Source organism: Mastacembelus armatus, chromosome 17 (assembly GCF_900324485.2).
Source record: "Mastacembelus armatus chromosome 17, fMasArm1.2, whole genome shotgun sequence".
NCBI classification, from domain to species: Eukaryota; Metazoa; Chordata; class Actinopteri; order Synbranchiformes; family Mastacembelidae; genus Mastacembelus; species Mastacembelus armatus.
The window spans coordinates 19987723-20007167 of record NC_046649.1 but is presented as its reverse complement, the minus strand read 5'-3'; the positions used below and the strand labels follow the sequence as shown (position 1 = coordinate 20007167).

Genomic DNA, 19445 nt, shown 5'->3' with positions numbered 1-19445 from the left:
ATGAAAACTGTATGACAGAGCTGGGATTGTTTGTTACACGTAGTTTTAACTTGATATCAACTTATATAAACCTGCAAATCACCAAATTTACACTTACCAGGTTCTTCTGTGTCGTCTGTGTGGTTGGAAACACGTTTGACTGTTTTTGCATCAGGAACAGAAAATGAGATCTCCTGCTTTCTAGACAGAGCAATGTGCTGTGACACATACAGAGGTTGTCCTACAGCTCAAAACTCAGTACTTGTCAGTCCTGATGTCACCTTGTCAGTCACTGCAAGTCAACCCAGCTGACAAGAGCATCAGCAAAATGTAAAACCACCTTATTTTAAATTTCTTCTGGTGTTGCTCAGTAAATAGGAAGCTGCCATAACACAGGTAGGGTCATGGGTCCAATTTCCTCGGGAATGACAAAAGCCTGAGAGATATTTGGTGCCAGCTCTGCAGGCAGGGAAAAATACAGGACCCTAACTGATACACAGATCAGCCATAACACTGAGTAAAGTTGATGCATCTTACAGTGTAATTTTTCCAGTTTCAGAAACCCTGAAGTTGAGATCTCAGAACAACTTTGAAATTAAAACTACTTTCTGTTCCTGATGGAAAACAGTCATAAATACTTAAGTGTGAATCATACAGTATTCCATGCATGTTATATGACTAAGATCCATCTTCCATGTGTTTTCACTCAGCCTGTGATTGTATAGTCATCTGGCAGCTCTCCACCAATCACTTTTACCTCTGTGTCACAGTATATCCACCATGAATTGTAAAATATTTCACACCCAGATAAGAAATTCGTTTTTGCTAATAGACATGTTTTGTCACCGTTTCAGGTGTTTTTGTGCATCATTTAAATATTTTTTCCAATTGTTTTTGTTTACTCGCAAATGGAATCAGAGCAGTGTTAAATGTTTATATATTGTTTATATATATCTCTCTATATATAGATATATATAGAGAGAGATGAGATAATGATAGATTTTTAAAAATGTTTTTTTATGCAGCGGTTCGTGTGTAGCACTTTTTTTCTCTGCTGCAGGTCACAGACAGTGCACTTGGTTATTTTCTGATCAAACACTCCATTGTTCTCAGCTAGAGCACACTAGAAGAATACCCACTGATGTATTATACAGTAGGCCTGTATTATGAAGAATATGTTCTCATATAGATTCTCATAAATCATTGATGGCTTGCAGGAAGGTGATTGTAGTCACATTCACTGTGAATATCTAACACCATATGAGCTGAGCGTGCGGCAAAAAAATATTATAGTGTTAATATGGGGTGGTATTTTTAAAATAACCGGAAAAAGGTGGCTTGCCATCTCCAGGCCAGGGGAGAGATCCTGCCTCAAGTGGAGGAGTTTAAGTATCTCGGGGTCTTGTTCACGAGTGAGGGAAGGACGGAACGTGAGATTGACAGACGGATCGGGGCATCGGCAGCAGTAATGCGGTCGGTGTACCGGTCCGTTGTGGTGAAGAAGGAGCTGAGCCAGAAGGCGAAGCTCTCGATTTACCGGTCAATCTACGTTCCTACTCTCACCTATGGTCATGAGCTCTGGGTCATGACCGAAAGAACGAGATCGCGGATACAAGCGGCTGAAATGAGCTTCCTCCGCAGGGTGGCCGGGCGCTCCCTTAGAGATAGGGTGAGGAGCTCGGTCACCCGGGGGGAGCTCGGAGTAGAACCGCTGCTCCTCCACATCGAGAGGAGTCAGTTGAGGTGGCTCGGGCATCTGTTTCGGATGCCTCCTGGGCGCCTTCCTGGGGAGGTGTTCCGGGCATGTCCCACCGGGAGGAGGCCCCGGGGAAGACCCAGGACACGCTGGAGGGACTATGTCTCCCGGCTGGCCTGGGAACGCCTCGGTGTCCCCCCGGGAGAGCTGGAGGAAGTGTCCAGGGAGAAGGAAGTCTGGGTATCCCTGATTCGGCTACTGCACCCGCGACCCGGCCCCGGATAAGCGGTAGAAAATGGATGGATGGATTTTTAAAATACATTTTAAAATGGGGTTATGCCTGTTCAGGCCATGGGTGGAGTGAAACCAACAAAATTGAGATCTCTAACCAACTTCCCTTTAGACTGAAGCTACTCTCTTTGAAATAATTAAAAAAAAAAGTCTGAACATTGAAATTACCTTTTTAACCCTTCACTTTGCCCTCAACCATGTATTCATGGTGTTAATTATTCATGGTGAATGTGTACAGCGCTCTCTCTGAATAAGCTTATTTCATACACAGCTTGCATTAAGTATTAAGTGCACCCATTCCAAGTTTTTAAAAATAGTTTAATCTATTTTCAAACCTGAAGCACAAACTTTTTTTCTTTGTACTTCACTGTAATATGCAAATGGATTTCAGTTCTGATTAAATTGTCGGGGCCTCAAGGTCTGCAGAACAAAGATGTGAATTCCATTATTCTTCGCCATTTAAATGTTCTTATGATTTTTGGCTCTTTTCCCTGTTGTGATCAGATGAGGTGATAACTATTTTGGAGTTGAGAGTTCAGATTTCAAAGAAATGATTATCAGTTCAAGACCTCTACAGTTAACTCTGTAGCATTTGTCTAATTTTCTTCTGAATCATGTACTTCTTGCTATTACCTTAAGTGCTTTCTTACATTGAAAACTTTATTTTCTCTCTTTTCCCTTGTGCATGTCGTACAATTATGTTTGTGTTGTAAGCACTTTCCTTTTCATTATCAGGTTAAGTGTCCTTGTAAACTGTGTAACTTTGGGTGTGTTTGGCTGTGATGTATAAAATGTAATACAAAACTGAGCTTGTCGTAATGAAAGAAAAGTTGTTTTTTCCAACACAACTACTGTAACACTCTTTGTACTCGTAGTAAAACAACCTCCAAATGCTGCATGGAGTATTACAGGTTATGTAAATGTACATTTTGTTTAAAAAAGTAGCAAATAGAAGTTAAATGTATTATTCTGTCATTTACTGTCTCCATATTAGCTAGGATTAGATGTATTGTGATTTTTCTTATTTTTAGCCAGGAGGATTGTGTCTTCTTTTGTCTTTTATTCTCTGTGAGGATTAAAGAAAACCCTAAATCCCTTGATGTGGTTAAATTCATTTCAAACAAAACAGACTAAGCAACAGGAGTATGTAAGAAACCTGGTGAAATCTGTTCATGTTATATGTATGAAGCCTGAGCTGAGTTGTCATCCCAAATCTGGCATCTCATGAGATTTTTAAAACATTTGATAATGGTCATAACAATAAAAAATCTGTATCTAAATACGTCATGTCTTTACAGTGAAAACTGCATGTGGGTGCAAAGAAAATGTCAGTAGAGGAGCGGAGATGTGAGTTCAGACAGTTCATGGGTTTTAAATAAATAAATGAACATGAGATTGAAATAATGATGCTCACATTCATGGTTTTTATGTGACATTATTGCAAAAATGTCAAGATAGAAAATTAAAGCGGCACTCAAGTAGTTTAATAGAGCACAATAGATTTGCAAGACTCAAAAGAGAAAAACTGAGCCAGAAAAGACTGAAGCACATCTGTAGTAGCATCAAGCTCCAAAAACACACATGAACCTACATAATGCTAATTCATAGCATTGTTTCTTGGACCCTGTCTCTCTGTTAAAGGTCCACTTCTCTCAACTACATACCCCAGTTTGTAGCATAAATTTCAGTCATAAACTTGTATTCTCCTGTCTCTTAAACTTTATCTACTACTTATTTGCAGCAGCTAATACATAATGGCACCCACATTTTCAACTGTCTGCCTAAATAAGAAAAGATTCTTAATGAGTGTTTTTAAATATCACCACAGCAAACCGTTTTTATGTTGTGTTAATATTATGTTATGTTCAGTCACTAGAACACTTGGTTGGGAAGGTGTTGATCAAATATTGAAGTGTAGGGACATAGGAAGGGACATGTTTACCATCTTATATTTTGTTAAAACCACAATCTTTGTCTGTTTTTGTAGCTTACTCTCATCCAGACGAGTGATGCAGGAGGCAGAGTTTGATTTCCAGTGTCAATAGTCTGTGTTTAGCTCACTTTTCAAGTTGTAGGACACGATGGTAATAGTCCCTTAAGGGTCCTCAGAATGATGACCGTGTTATGCTAGACCACCAATAGACATTAGGGGTACATTGTCGGTTGTGTTCCAAAGTGTCATTGGGTGCTTCGGCCTCACAATACACCCTCTGCTAAGGCAGGCCCACCCAGGCTGATCAGACCTGGATGTGTGTCCCTAAAGGCTTGGGCCCAGCTGGGATCTTTTCTCCTATCCAAAGCCATTGACTACAGCGCTCAGCGGACTCTGATGTCTCCTTGATGGTGTGGCGCAGGGCTTGGCCACAGATCTCCATCTCTTTAAGGAGCCTAACAGTGGATGTTGAGATGAAACCACGGCAGCTATCCTCCACCAGATAGACTGTGGCTCTCTAGCCATGTTGTTCGGCCTCGAGCTTCAGCTCAGCATACCACAGCCTTTTTCTCTCACTGGCCTCATTTGTGGTGTCCCAGCATGTCTTAAAGTCTTAAGGTGGAGGTGACTATTTCTGTTGGTATGGAAAGCTGATGGCCTAACTCTGCCCACATTTCCCAGTCGCATGCTCCTTCCAAGAATCCATTTCCTGGTCAGTGAAGGGGGTTGTTGTTGTCCTTGTTTGACCGTCACGGACAAAAGATATTGTTGGGGCTCTGCATGATGTTCTGGGGGAGTGGCATTCGTGGCTGTTTTTTTAGCCTTGATAGCTGTGGCTATTGATTTCAGTACTTGGTTGTGTCTTCAAGTGTACCTGCCCTGAGAGAGGATGTGCCTGAGGGAGGTTGAAGCTGAACACAGAGGGCATGCAGGATCTTCGCTCATCCATTGATGGAGATTTTTGGGTGAGGGGCAGGACATCTTATGTCACTCTGAGTAGAAAGCTGATTGCTGGCCTACTAACTTTTGTCGTTCTGATGGGGTTGCCATGTTCCACATAGGTCTGTCCTGAGAAATGCCAAGTGCTCCTCTTCCATGTTGGACATGGCCCATGATCTCAGCCTGCTGTAGTACAGCTTCTTTTGATGTCAATTTCTGGCCTGTTGTTAATGCTGGTGTGGCTAATGTTTCTCAGACATCTAGGGATTCCTAACCTTTTCCTCACAAAGGAGCTGACCATTCTCTCCGACTGCTGTGATGGGAAAGTCAGTGACTGTCAGTGGCCACAACAGTCGAGGAAGCAGGCCAAACTGGAGGCACCAGAGCTTTAATTTGCCAGGCAGCATGGAGCAATCGATTTTCTCAAGGTCCATGCCTATATCCTGCTTGAGCAGGCGTTTGATGGGTTTCTCTGACACAGTTGGTATTGGCTCATTGTCAATGTAAAACCACTGGTTTGACAGCTGTCCTTTGATGATGGAAATGCTTCCAGCTTTTGATTGTTTGATCTTCATCCTAGCCTAAGTGATGTTTTTGTTAAGCTTCTCTAGCAGACATCTGGTGCATGGTGCTGTTGTAGTCAGCATTGATATGTCGTCCATGAAAGCCCTAATTGTTGTCAACTGAGCTTCAGACTTGAGTTGCTTGAAGCGCTTATGATCACTTCTAATGCCATGTTAAGAGCTAGTGGAGATATAGTGCATCCTGCCATGATGCCAATTTCAAGACTCTGCCATGTGGTGGTAAAATCAGGTGTAGTGAAGCAGAATTGCAGGTCCTGGAAGTAGGCCTTTACCAAGTTTGTAATGGACTCTGATATTCTGAAGTAGTTGAAGGCCATCCAGATGATGCTGTAGGGAACTCAGCCAAATGCATTTCCAAGGTTGAGGAAGACAACATGTAGATCGCGCTTCTTACTCTTGGCCAATTGGATTTGGTGCCAAATCATGCTTGTGTGCTCCAGACATCCTGAAAACCCTGTAATTCCAGCTTTTTGAACAGTGATATCCACAAGCTTGTTTTCTATCAAGTAGTTGGTCACCCTTTGGGCTATGATACTGAGGAAGATTTAGCCTTTGCCATTGAGGAGACTTATAGGCCGGAATTGGCTGATGTCCAAGATTCCTCCTCTTTAGGTATCAGTATGCCTCCCGCCCTGTGCCATGCCTTAGGTATTGTTTGTTTTACCCTTGCCAACTTCATCAGCGTCTAGAGCATACGAAGAATGTCAGGGGCATTCTTACACACATTGCAGGGGACACCATTGGGGCCAGGGGCTGATAATGCTCTTGCTTATCTCACAATCTTCTCTACTTTCTTCCATTTTGGAGGGCTCACATCCATCCTTCTCATGTTCCGAGGCTTTCCTCCACTGCTTTTTTAGCTGCCTCCTCTGTTGTACCAGATGTTGTATTTCCAGCTGCCTCCTTGATTTGTTTTGGGTTGTTGGGGCTCTCTGCTTCTCCTCTATTAACCCATAACCCATACCCATACAGCTCTGCGTTTATGGTCTCCCTCTTAGTTTTTTCTGAAGCTCCAGGCCAATTGACCTTTGGTCTACTTTGTAGTGGCCTTTTCTCCCTTACAGGTTTTGCTGGCTGGATGGTTCAACAAACCTCAGGACCTTCTTCTGTGGTTGAGTTTGCTGCTTCAGATACAGGGGGGGCTGTTTCCAGTCCCTGGAGTTCATTCAAGTGACTTGAATTACTTTTTAAAAAGTAGCAAGCATCTTTACTTTTCCTTGGCGTATTTTCAAACCCTTTGCAGATGTAACTTTCTTCCAGCCACAGGGGCAAGTCTGGAGCTTCCTGTGCGGTTCATTATTGGCTTCTTGTACGGTTCTTGCCTTCATTGTAGTACTAGTTGTTCCAAGGTCAGTTGCTGTGTAGTCCATTGTTAGTCGTCTTCCACCCCAGCTCTCGCCGACTCCAGGGGTATCTTCTCTTTAGGTCTGTTTGTAGCTATAAGTGGGTGTCTCCAAATACCGTTCGTATTGGATCCTGCTGACATGCCAGCCCCCAGATTGAGTCTACTACCTCTGGTCAGCTGAATAAAACATAGTTAGTGGTCATAAATCATGCAGAAATTACATTCACTTTAAAATAAATCTTGCAAAACACTGTACACTGACTGTAGCAGTATATAATTGTAACATTTTGGAGTTAGGGATGATATTACTTTCTACAGTTTTAGAGTACTAGAGGATGAGTAGTACTCAAGTACTTTAGACTACTAAACCGGCCTTTATGTGTAAAATCAGTGCAGCGCCCTTTTGAAAAGGGGTTGGCTGAGGCTCTTTTTAGCTTCAGCGCTAACTGATATGGTTGGACAGGGCATATTTGAAAAGTGCATTCATTTGAAAATAATACTAATCTCTAACTGTCATGCATTTTCCAGTAGGATGCCAAGTCTTGCCTTCTGTGGTATTTATGAAATGTTCCACAGCACAGAAAAGTACTCTTGGATAATGCTGTTTCACCCCCTTTGGCTTTAGATTAATTAATTGACAGTTTGAGTTGTTGTCTGCATGAACTGACCAGCATCAACACTATGTGTGGAGTCCTGCAGGGACTATTAAGTTACAGCTGCAGTCGCATCAGTCCTAACATGAACATGCAATATGCTTCTCCCTCATTCAGCTCAGGCTCTGAGCATTGTGCCAATTACATCTTATAAGATAATAAACTGAAGTGTCAGGCATCCATGTACTGAGCTGACCACATCAAATCAGCAGGCTCTTCAGTCTTCTTTATGAAAGCCTCAGACAGTACAATGACACGGCTGATGTATTAACTAATAACTAAATAGCTGCAAGCGCAGCTCCAAAGCCCATTCATTTTTCAGAAGTGCTGGGTGGAGCTGTACAGGGAACTCGCAGTCTGAGCAATGGGACTAATGGACATGATGTAATTTGCAGAAGCTTACAACAACAGAGAAACTAATGAGCCATTGGGTAAATGAAGAAGAAAAACATTTTCAGGCTACCTTGCCCTACAGAGAAAAAACAGCTCGCATTTTCACCCCAGTTACTTTGACTCTGTTAGACCTCAATTAAGTTCCAGCCTCACCCCATATTTGCTTGATTTTTTATGCCTTTTTTGTTGTTTTCCTGGCAGCTGGCACACATTAGTTTTCTGTTATGTGCACAGCTAAAATAAGCAAGGTCAACAAGACAACTGGAATGTTTTCAATTCAGCTTTTGCAAATTTGTTCTTGCAGAGTGTTTGACCTCTGGAACATATTTGCAGGAGGACGTGTTCTCCCCGGCCAGATGGTGCTACAATATGTAACATTACCGTAGCTCACAGCCACTTATGGTGGTAATTATATAAAGGATTAAGAAATGGAAGGAATGAAGTTCAAAGAAAGAAAGTACAATTTCTTGCTTTTCTACAAAACACCAATATCATTTCTTTTAGTTTTTAGCTCAATAAAAACTCCTACTGTCTTTTTTGTTTAAAACATATTAACTGTGGCTCAGTTCCATAATCATAAGCATTTTTCTATGGAAAAAGTTCTTACAGAAAAATGTTTCCATGGCTTTTAGAAATGTGTGTTGTCAGGTTATTTATCTACAATGCTGTAATAGAAAAGGATGTAGTTGATGGATGTGGAGCTACTCAAAGCTGCAAAAGAGTAAAACAAACTGTAAATGTTGTAGTAAAAGATGATCGTGGAAGATCATCAACAAACAAACAAACAAAACAAGCCTAAGATTTCTGAAAAAATGCTTTACCATTGCGGTTTAATTGATTTGTTTGAGTTGATGCATGCATTGCAAATCTTACTTAGTAGCTACAAGATTGTTTACTAACCAAAAATACAGTCTCTAATGATGATTAGTACACTAAGTAGATACTGTTCATTATTTCTGTGCTCTATGGATTTGGGTCACAGCAAAAGTGTGTGATTAGGGAATCTCTCACATGTCTGAGCCCCACAGAAGCAGCTTTGTTTGCTGTTGTGACAAAAATCACAGCTACATGCTCTCAAATGTAAAGCAGTCATTCAACATTTTGATAAATGCACATATAATCTTTATTACAGGGAAATACATAAGAAGGTTGAGACCTCTCTCTTGTATGTATGCTGAATATGACCTAACAGGTTAGCGTAGCTTAGTTTAGTTAGCTAATACTGTAAATATTGGAAGCAGGTGTAGGTCATGCTAAGCTAATAATTAGTCCCATATTTAGTGCACAAGTGGTATCAGTATTTTTATGTAATTCTTGGAAACAATTAGTAGCTAGACTAATACATCCTGACACTAAAATATTCTAACACGTTTTCATAGTGTGGAGCTTGTTTTTATGGACAGATGATTAAAAAGTTCAACTTCTGGCACATGAGTTGTGTTTCATTTAAATGTGTCTGAAAGAACAAATCAGCTGAACACGGTTTTGTGAGCTATTTTTTAGTTATTGTGGTCTCAGATGAAGCACTGCTGATTCAACATTCTTCTAGCTGGCTGTAGTCGTAGGTTAGTCATTCAGATCATTTTTGAGCCCTCTGGCAATGACATTTATACAATTCTCCATTTGCATCACATGAACATTTTTACCCTAAATTTGAAAGTTTATTTTTAATAAATGATTGAACCTAATTATTCCTGTTTCTGACATTTGATGCAGTCCAAACTCTCTGCCAGCACTCTTAAATGTCTTCCACATTTTTTCTGATCTGTTGCACAAATGATTTTTTGTTGTTTGTTGACAGATGCAACCAATTAGTCAGGTGTATGTGTCATACATCAAGTCAGGACACATCCTACATTTTAGCTTCCAGCTGTTTCCTGTGTGCAGCCCAAACAGTGTGATTATTTGCAACTCAGAATTTTCAGTTTCCATTCATTTGCATAAAGACTGTGGACAAAATAAACTCTGATATTATGCTTTCTGGACTCTGTTCTGTCCACTTGGCACAACATTTGTGTCTCTTGCCAGGTTCTGTTAATTGGTGTGTTTTGCTGGTTCAAAGGGGTTGACCAGTCCAGAAACTAACTGTCTCTCAGTTTGTAGCAAAAATAAATGATATTCCATGTGGGAGTGAGCAGCCAGTCCTATTTTTCTTCCCCGTCTGCTAACTTTTTAAATTATCTATAACATTGTAAACTATATGAAAGATGGAGGAGTGTATTCTGCTTTAATTAATTCCATGCAGGTTTATTAAAGGCTCTTTAACAATATATCCCTCTAGTTGCTCCGGTGCCTCATTAATGACTCATATGGAGCAGACATCACTTTGATCGCCACGTTTTTACACCACCTCCCTAAAGAAATATGAGTGCTACACTAATTGCTTCATGTTTGTATTGATTACACCCACCTCCTCAAGTAGTCGCTCATCCTCCCATCCTAACTCTGAACATATCGAGCCTGTCAGGAATCATGAGCGTTTTCAGGATAAAGTATACGGGCTGGCACTAAACGTCAACAAATTTCAGATTATCTGAGGCAACAAAAAACATTCAACTGTGACTAATTACAGTTGTAGCTATGACAATATAAATCTCAGAACTGTCATGGATAGCTACTGTACATTCTTTCAGAGTCTATGTTTGGAAATGTTCTACAATAATTCAAGTACTTTAACAGCTGAAATAAGTGTTTTGCATTGACTTGAGCTAGGATGGTGTAAAATATGACCAGAAGCTAAATAATGTCTCAGTTAATGTCCCTGTTTACAACCATCTCCTCCCATGCTTTCATCAACCTTGATGTAATGAAAGTTTATAACATCCTACACTTCCTGTGGGCATGGAGATAATTGAATTGCTCTAAAAGGTCTTACCTCTGGAAAGCCTCCCTTTGCTCATCTCAATCAATCACCCCCTCTGATGCCTATTTATATTCCTCCAAATATATTAGCAACGGGTTTTTTCTTTATTAATTTCCAGTGCAGTTTCAGTTTTATGCCGATGACGTTTTGGTGTTTGTGACAGCAGGCAAAAGTGATTGACTGCTCTGTCAGATACACTGCTGGGAGATGACAGCTGCTTTCAAGTTGCGTGAGGGTCAAGGAGAGTGATCATTTTCCAGGAAATAAACCACCCTGCTTCCCATTCATAATGTTACAGTACAGAAACGCCCAGGACACATACAATATTCTGCTGATGGCAACTGAGCAGTGGGTGGTTACTATTTACAGCACAATTTCGAGGTATTTTTATGATATTGTACATGTCAGAAGGAATAAATGTACTTTTTTCATTCTACTGTGTTTGAAAACTTTAGCAACTACTTACTTCAAAAATTAAAAATATATCCAAGACACTTTATAGATTAACACCTTATAGATTAAACTTCCCAGCAGTATATAAAGTTTTTAAAATGATCTTGATCACAGAAAGCTCATTTAATAATAATAAGTTAATTAAATAAAATCCATATAATATTATAAATGAAAAGAAATGTCTGCATTGTTTCATTTAATGCTGCAGCACTTAAAGCTGCATTAATTTACTTTTTTTTGACCAAGCATTGACATATTACTGCAAAACTAGACACAGAGTGACACTGATGTTGACTTGAAGGCTCTGTCCAATGAATGGCCTTTTGTTTTGGTCTCCACAAACCTTTAGCTGCTAAATGTTGCTTTCTTCATTAACTAATCAGTTGTTCTATTGACGCTTTTTCCAACTCAATTATCAAAAAAAGGACTAAAAACTCTGTAGAGCTAATGGGTTAGGTGGTAATTCGTCCATTGTTTGTCCTTGTTTTAAGTCACTTTGGACAAATGCAACTTTCAAATCAATGTGCTCTAATGCAATGTAATATAAAATATTTATTAGTGCACAATGAGATTCATAATGATTAGACCTGGTTCAGCCTCCCTGCAGGGCATTGTGGGCATGGACAGACTGTGCATGACTGGCATTTCAGTCTCACTGTGAGACTTGTTATACCTGCAGGAGAACTTACACCTGTAACAGTCTTATCAGTTCATGTAGTTTGAGACCCTCCCAGCATGGTTTTACTGAACTTTGACCTGAGCTGAGGTCTGACTAAACAGCATCTTATTGTACGAGCCATTTGTGTTGGCTTTAAGCAACTTCAGTCTTTTGACCAAATGCCTTAGGATGACATATCTACTCCTCTAGAGGCCACTGTAATTAATGTGCAATGGGAGAAATGGAGGAAAGTGATGACTTTTAGTGACAAATTATTTCCATTGGATGGGAGACCACTGCTAAATTCCTGTTTCAGGCTCTGTGTCATATCAGAGGGTAGTATTGTGATTTAGGTTGGAGGATTTTTCAGCAGACACAGGCCTTTTATCACCTGCAGCAGGTGTGTCACGTCACTACATCCAGGTGTCCTCAGAGTTACAGAACAGGGCAGTTTTTAATGTTAAATACTAGAGTACAAACTACAATGTACATACAGATTATGTGACCTCATAGAAACAAAGGACATAAATCTGCTGGTGATGAAATGATCAACACTCATGACTAGTGACAGATTAGAAAGACTGAAACTTCATGACTGTGGCTCACTGATGAACTCCTGTGCATTTCAAAGCATAATCTGATACACTGGGTCTGCCAACTCTTTCTGCTTGCTCTAGTTACATGCAGCTCAACTGTCTTTCATTCTTTAGCTGAGTGGCAGTAGTTTTTACTTTCTATTACTGCTTTTAGTTTAGGATTTAAATACTCCTCTTACCACTACCTAGACCTGTCATAATTTACTCTGAACTTGGGCACCTGAACAGACATTTTCAGCGGCAGTGAAGGCAATTGATCAAACTGTAAATTAACTGGCAATGTTCCATTTTCACAACCCATTTTACTGACCATTAGATTACAGCCAATCACAGTAAATCTGAAATCAGAAAAGAACTGCCTCCAAATCATCTGGGTAATGAGTATAATTTTACACCCTGAGAGGAGATATTCACAGTGCATCTGCCGCTATGCCAGGCAGCTGAAGACATGAAAGATTTCACTGATGGTACTTGCCAACTTGGTGAAATTTTGGAATCCACTGACAGCTTGATGAATCCCTGCTCTGCTGGAAATATGCTACCAACCACAGCAGCCCTGTAACAGAAGAAGAAACGTTTTTGCAGGGCAGTCTCACATAACATACATTCTAAGGCACAGATGATAACAATGCTTATATAATGTTTGGTTGAAAGGAGAATGATGGCTGAGCTATTTGCCTGTCTGTCCAATCCTCTGAGGCAGCCCTGATCTTTCTGGGGATTCCTGTACTACAGAGACAAAGGAGCTTTCAAACGCCTCCTGAAAATTAGATCTGTCCAAACCAATCCTGAAGGAATATTTCCACAAAAACAATTCTGCAGAGCAACGAAAGGATTCATACTTCTCCAGCAGCGCGCCTATGTTGGTTGGTTACGATGCCAAGGTTCATTTGAACTGCATGTGATCCTGCCAGATTCACTACAGAAAAACTAATATATACATAATATGTACATAATATTTCATTTATGAAGGTGGCCTATTTATAATGACTGATTTATAATGACTATTAGCACAAGTAAGAAGTTAAAGTGGCTCAATTAGCTCAATCACATATTAGAAATATTTTTATTGCTATGTTTTTTTGAGCCCAGGCTATTAAGGGTTTTGGAATAGAAACACTCCCATTGAATTGTACAAAGGTAATCTTCCAGTATGATTGTGCACCAGTTAACCTTTTTGCATTGGAAAAGTTCATAAAAATGTGAATGAATTTGTACTCACCTCCATCGTTTAGGGTGGAGGCAGAAACCTCAGACAAATATCGCCAAACCTGCACAAATATAACCAAAAACACACGCATGACTGCAGAGCACTGAAGTAAAGTGAGTGAAGTTTTTCTTTCATGAAGTTGGGCTGAATGAGTTCTGATATAGTAGAAATTGGATCAATGCCCAAATGCCCATCAATGCTAATATTCTCCCAATGTCCTGAGCGTCTCCTAAGCAACAGCGATCAAGGACTTCATTCAGACCAAGTTTTGTCACTTATCACTGAACCCTCAAAAGGAGCGCTCCTTTGTTTACTGAAGTCAAACCTGTTGCCACTGAGGTTATAACAAGAGATGTGCAAAATTACTAAGTGAAGATAATATTTTACATTTTAGAAATAATGAATAACATAGTTGCACTATAAAGAGTCTCTGCTGGGCTACCTTGGCTTATGCACTGTCACACGGCTTTACAAACCGTTTCAGACGCATTGTTTTGTAGTCCTTCAGTTCTGACCTCTGATAGCTCCCTCGTCACCAGGAAACACTCTCCAGCATCTGGCTCCCCCTGCGAGCGCGAGCGTGTTGGGGCAGAGTGCCTCCCTCCAGGCCTTGATGATGAGATGGTGCATTTACATTAGCCTAGTGAAGCAGGAGCAGAGGCACGTTGCCAGAACTGAAGCACAGAGCGTGCAGTCAGAGCATCTGATGGCTTCGTGCTAGCCTGCTCTGCTTTCAGACAGACTCATGGATGAAGCACAGAGAGGCAGACAAACTGGCACACAGTCAGATCATAAAGTCAGATAAACAGTCATATTCAGGAAGCTAATTAGCCATTATTCATTCAGCCAAGCCATTTATCAGCCAAAGAGGGAGACAGTCTCCTGGCCTGCACCTCAGCCAGTGGTAACCTGGGAGTGGAATAAGTGAGGAGAGGATACAGCTTCATTTCTCAGTCTCTTGGCTTGAACGGCGAGGAGATCAGGTTGCTCTGGTCCCAGGGAAATCAGGGTAGAGAGAAAGTCACTTCAGTGTTGAAATTACCTTGGCAACAAACAGTAATCTGCCTCCCACCCACTAACCATCAATGGGAAATTTTCTTTGGATTTCAGCATGACTTTCAATAAAGACTCAAATGGAGGGGGCTGAGAATGGGACATTAGTGTGGCATTTTGAGAGAGGCATTTAGGTACACCAAATGTGCCTTTCCATTAGCTGGAATGGAGAATAGACAAGTTAATGGCTGCAAGCGCAGCAACATTTAGGGAAGGGTTGCTTTACACATATTTTCAATGGAACAGAGAAGAGGAATGATGCTGTTCTTTACTGAAGTCGATTTGGTTATAACAGTATGTGTACTAAAGGCCAATATGCATTTAGTCCACCTCACACTGGGCAGAAAAATGCCACAAAATCTATTCTAGTGCAGAAAAGGAAACTGGAAATGGAGCAGTGTTCCCAACCTGTGGATCTCCTGTTTATGATGATGTTTAGAGGCTTGAGGAGGTGAGGTCTATATAATTTATATAGAAAAGCCTGAACATATCTCTATTTTGAGGGATTTTCTTGACCCGAGTAAGGTTTTTGCTGATTTTACTTATTAGTCGCTGATGTTGTTACCTGGTTCTGAACCAGATTTCCATGTGGGGTCATTAAGGATAAAATAATGAGTAATTGTTTTATTATGTCCAACTTTGGTAATCACTGCTATACAGTGGCATATGAACCCCCCTACTGTACGTGTACCTCGAGGCTGGTTGGTTGCATGAGTGCAGGGGGGACTCTGATGCATCACCACACAGCTGTTTTTCCATTCTGCGAATTTAGACTGAGTGCTTGTCTCGCCTCCAGCGGAGACACACAACAAAGCCAGGCCTTCACAAAGCTCTGGGTGTCCCTCTGTACTCGTGGCCCAGTCACCCCTGAAACTAGATTCCCTCTTCCATCATGCCTGAGGGAACAATTTAATTAAAGGCCAGCTCAGAGCAGAGGACAACCATCACCCTATTCTTGACTCGTCCACAGTCAACAAATATGGAGCGCAAATAAATCCCTTGTGGACAGTGTCCTGGCCGTGCTACGCCAACTGTGAATACACACCAAGTGAACAGATTGTGTTGTAATGACAGTAATTTACTGAGTAAAGGGCAGGATTAAATATGGTTTGGAAGTTATTTTCATGAGAATTGTCCTGATGATTGACAATATTTAATTGAATCCATTCCTGGATCTGTTTTCCAATTTACCCAGAGTCCGACATGAATGAGCTTCATTTTTTTAATCCCACCTGGTAATATAATCCATTCCTTTCCCTCCTAATGACCTTTCAGCTCTTATTATCATGTTAACAATGTGTTTATCACACAAAGAGCCAAACACACATTCCTGCAGAAATGAAAGATGTCAAACTGGAACTCTACAGTATGTTACAGTTCCCATATTGTCCAACCAACTTAAAGGACCATGCTGGAGTTTTTGCACAATTTAGTTCCTTTAAAGGGGATCTGCGTTAATTTTACACACCAGAGTCTGCTGCTGCTGCTGCTGCTGACATGTCTTAGAGAGTAACACAATATATTTGAAGGAAGTCATTTAATTTGAAGGAGTATATATTAGGGCTACAGAAATTTAAATTCTGGAGGTGTGGAGATGAAAAGAAGTTTACCACACCTCTGTAACCCACTTCTTGTCTCTGCTGGTGGCTCAATGCTGCATTAGCTGCTAGCATAACACATGCTGCGGGTAGCATAAATATATATGTATATACAATAATAAGTGAGCTAAAGCATTAAAAGTGACATATGTAGTTCAAATCTCACTCTCATTCTGGTGTGCAGATAGTTACTAAGCCAGATGTGCAAAGCCAAAAAAATTATCCCTGTTACATTTTGTGTAGTACACTATGATAATTGAACTACCTTGTGAATTCGCCTCTCGTCTCCCATCCTCTTGTCTGCACTGTTGCTCATTCACCCCGAACAGGACAGCCAGTGAATCTGCATTAAAACAGGCCTCCTCATCATTTGTCACTGGGCCCAGGGGTAATGAACAGGGTGAATTGAATGTACTCTCTAATTATGGAAAGGACAAAAAACCAGTCAAATTCTCGTGTCAAGGTCCCCCTCTTGCAACACCACAGGGAGCCACTTTCATTCATAAATCAGAGATGGGGTACAGATCTGCAGTGGATTAGAGAGAACATAAAAGGGAGAAATATAGGCCCGTACGGACCCGAGACAATCAACCATGTAACAGCCTACGACAGGCAATAAGTAGGTGCCTGAGCCCTCCTGTGTGTTATAGGCATCATAAACACCTGCTGATCAGCACCACTGTGCACATGCTGCAAACATCTTTCACTGCAGCCTCACCGTCATGATCACCGAGGTGGCCCTGACGATCAGACCCTGGTCTCTGAGCAGAGTAACACCAGTGTTACGAGAACCATTAACATCGATCAGTGTGTTCATGCTGCTGCTGGCATGTTCGTTTGTCTGCATTGCAATTGCATTTAGCTACAATTTGTTTGACTGCTCACGGCCTGGCTATTATGGAAAGAGTAGGCTATATTGCAATGTGGGCGGCTCATAGTGGCCTTATGAATACTCTTACTGAGTCTTGGGTTAAAGTTCACTAAAACTGTAGTTTTGAGAGTTTATTTACACTGTTCCACTTTGAGTGTTTGAACAGCAACGGTAAAGAATCTTAATCCAACAGAATTACAAGCACAGACCTTTAGTAGCATATAGAAAAGAGCAGGGTTACTACTTTAACTCGAGCAGCTCTACCACTGCGTCTCTGTCTCGGGCTTTATAGCAGTTTATAAAGGCACTAACTCACAGTGGAGGTTTAATCCTTTTATTCTACAAGTACAGTCATGTATAATGTATAAAGAACGGCACGATATTGGAACCAAAGTAGTTTTAGTATTCCTGAGATGACACAGGAGTGAAAAAATCCTTTAATTTAAATCATTTCTGAAGTTTTAAAATACTACACAAATCATTTAAATGTAGAATCTTTCAGTAAATCTGTATGTGGCACAGCGCTAACTCATGTACGTAATATACTGCACATTTGAATTCTCCTGCCTCCATTGTAATTCTTTCCTCCTGCTCAGGGAATGTAGATAAAAACCAGTTTATCAACTCTGGGGGAATTAAAGTGCAGGTGTTGCTGTGTACAGTAGAATCCTGTTTTGACTATGTGCGTGTTGAACTGGTAGTACACTTTAGTTGTATTTCCCAAGCAGAGCAGTGAACATAAAAATAGACTGTGCTCTCTTTTAAACCTGTAGACGTTACAGTGATCCGGTCACTGGAGGGCTGGGTGATATCGCAATTCGTGCCATAATAAATATCTGGGTGTTTTTTCTCTATAAAACTGTATAAAACTGAAAAAAAAAGATCCACAGTGCATAAATACATGAAGACTCATGCAACTGTTAATTAAACTCTAGTTGCCAAACTGGACACGTCCTCCTAAATGTCCCAGTTAAAACTCAGAGATCCATGTGCCCTTTCACTGCCCTTCACACAGCGCACACTTCAAAGGTGGCCTTTCTTTCAAAATGCTTCTCTCGTGGTTTGTTGTTGTTGTTATTGTTGTTGTTGAGCCTTCCAACCTTATGCTGTGTTATCACACATTATTCCCCAGTGACTCTGATGGCGACACTGATGTGGATTATTGCTTCTGGGAGTCTCTTGTGCTTCTCCCATGAGGGCCTGTTTTCTCTTTTTTCATAAGCTGATTATACACAATCCCTCGCAAATGGGGGTGAAACATGCAGCAGCTCCACTCTGCAATGTAATGCATTGTTGTATGTGCTTTAACTGTATTGTGCAAGAAGTGAATAGAAGCTGCAGTCATGGTGACTGGAGTTAATAAAGGATTAATCACTTGGTATTCAAAAATGTTCTAAATGTCAACAAAACCCATGAAAAGATAAAAACCAACAATGAATTCATCTACAAACAAGTATCTTATGTGCTGCCTTGCTTTGTTGTCGGAGGCTGCATCAGTAAAAATAGAATCTGTTACTGGGCTGTAAATCAGTCATCATTTCCCATCATGTGTCCACGGTGCAGTCTGACATTAATATTTTCCAAAGGTACATTTCCAGCTAATTAATACTAGTTAATCAAACTGGAGTCCTACAGTACACAGCAGGTCGGCTGATCATGCAAAAATGCACAGTTTCTCTACAGAGAAGCAGACAGTTCATCATATGTGTCTATGAAGAATTAAATCTACAATGATGGATTTGCACATTTTTACTTTGGTTTTACTGACTCACTCCTTTAAAGGAAATTCCTCTGGAAACCAACAAGCACTTTAAAACTCAAATCGAGTAAATTAACTAAATTACTAGTCATAAAACCAAATTAATTACCAAATTACCATTGGCAGAGTTTGCTGTGAAGCAGGAGGGGAAGCGCCCCCCTGCAGCTGAACTCTCAGAATAGATCCAATAAAAATATTCCTTGTACATATAAATGTTTAAGGTAATGCAATAAAATGAAATGTTTCTAAGAAATAGTCCTAAATCTTCTGTTTGGTTTTGTTATAAATTCATTTCTGAGCACTCATCGATGTGTCGTGTTTGGTGAGGGCTCACTCTCTTTTGTCTATTCAGTGATTCAGCACTTTCTGTTGTGAGCAGTTATGGACGTTCAGCGTTTTCTAAAACATCCTGTTTCAGGTAACTACAGTTAAACAGGAGCCACCTGAGCCCAGCAGCCAGCAGACAGACACACAAACAACCAGGAGCAGCTCTGGACCTGCCTGACACTGATTTGATGCACTGTGTTGCTCGGCACTATACTGCTACTTCAAGTGTAACATGTAATGCAAC

The 19445-nt window shown here is 40.7% G+C and overlaps 1 protein-coding gene across 1 annotated transcript in view; it reads left to right on the top strand.

Moving 5' to 3' along the window:
* Positions 1 to 19445, top strand: part of st6galnac3 (ST6 (alpha-N-acetyl-neuraminyl-2,3-beta-galactosyl-1,3)-N-acetylgalactosaminide alpha-2,6-sialyltransferase 3) — an 82013-nt gene extending 62568 nt beyond the window's left edge. The window contains exon 6 of the transcript XR_003296099.1: positions 19293 to 19445. The gene's annotated coding sequence lies outside the window, so the exon portion shown is untranslated. The remainder of the gene's footprint in view (positions 1 to 19292) is intronic.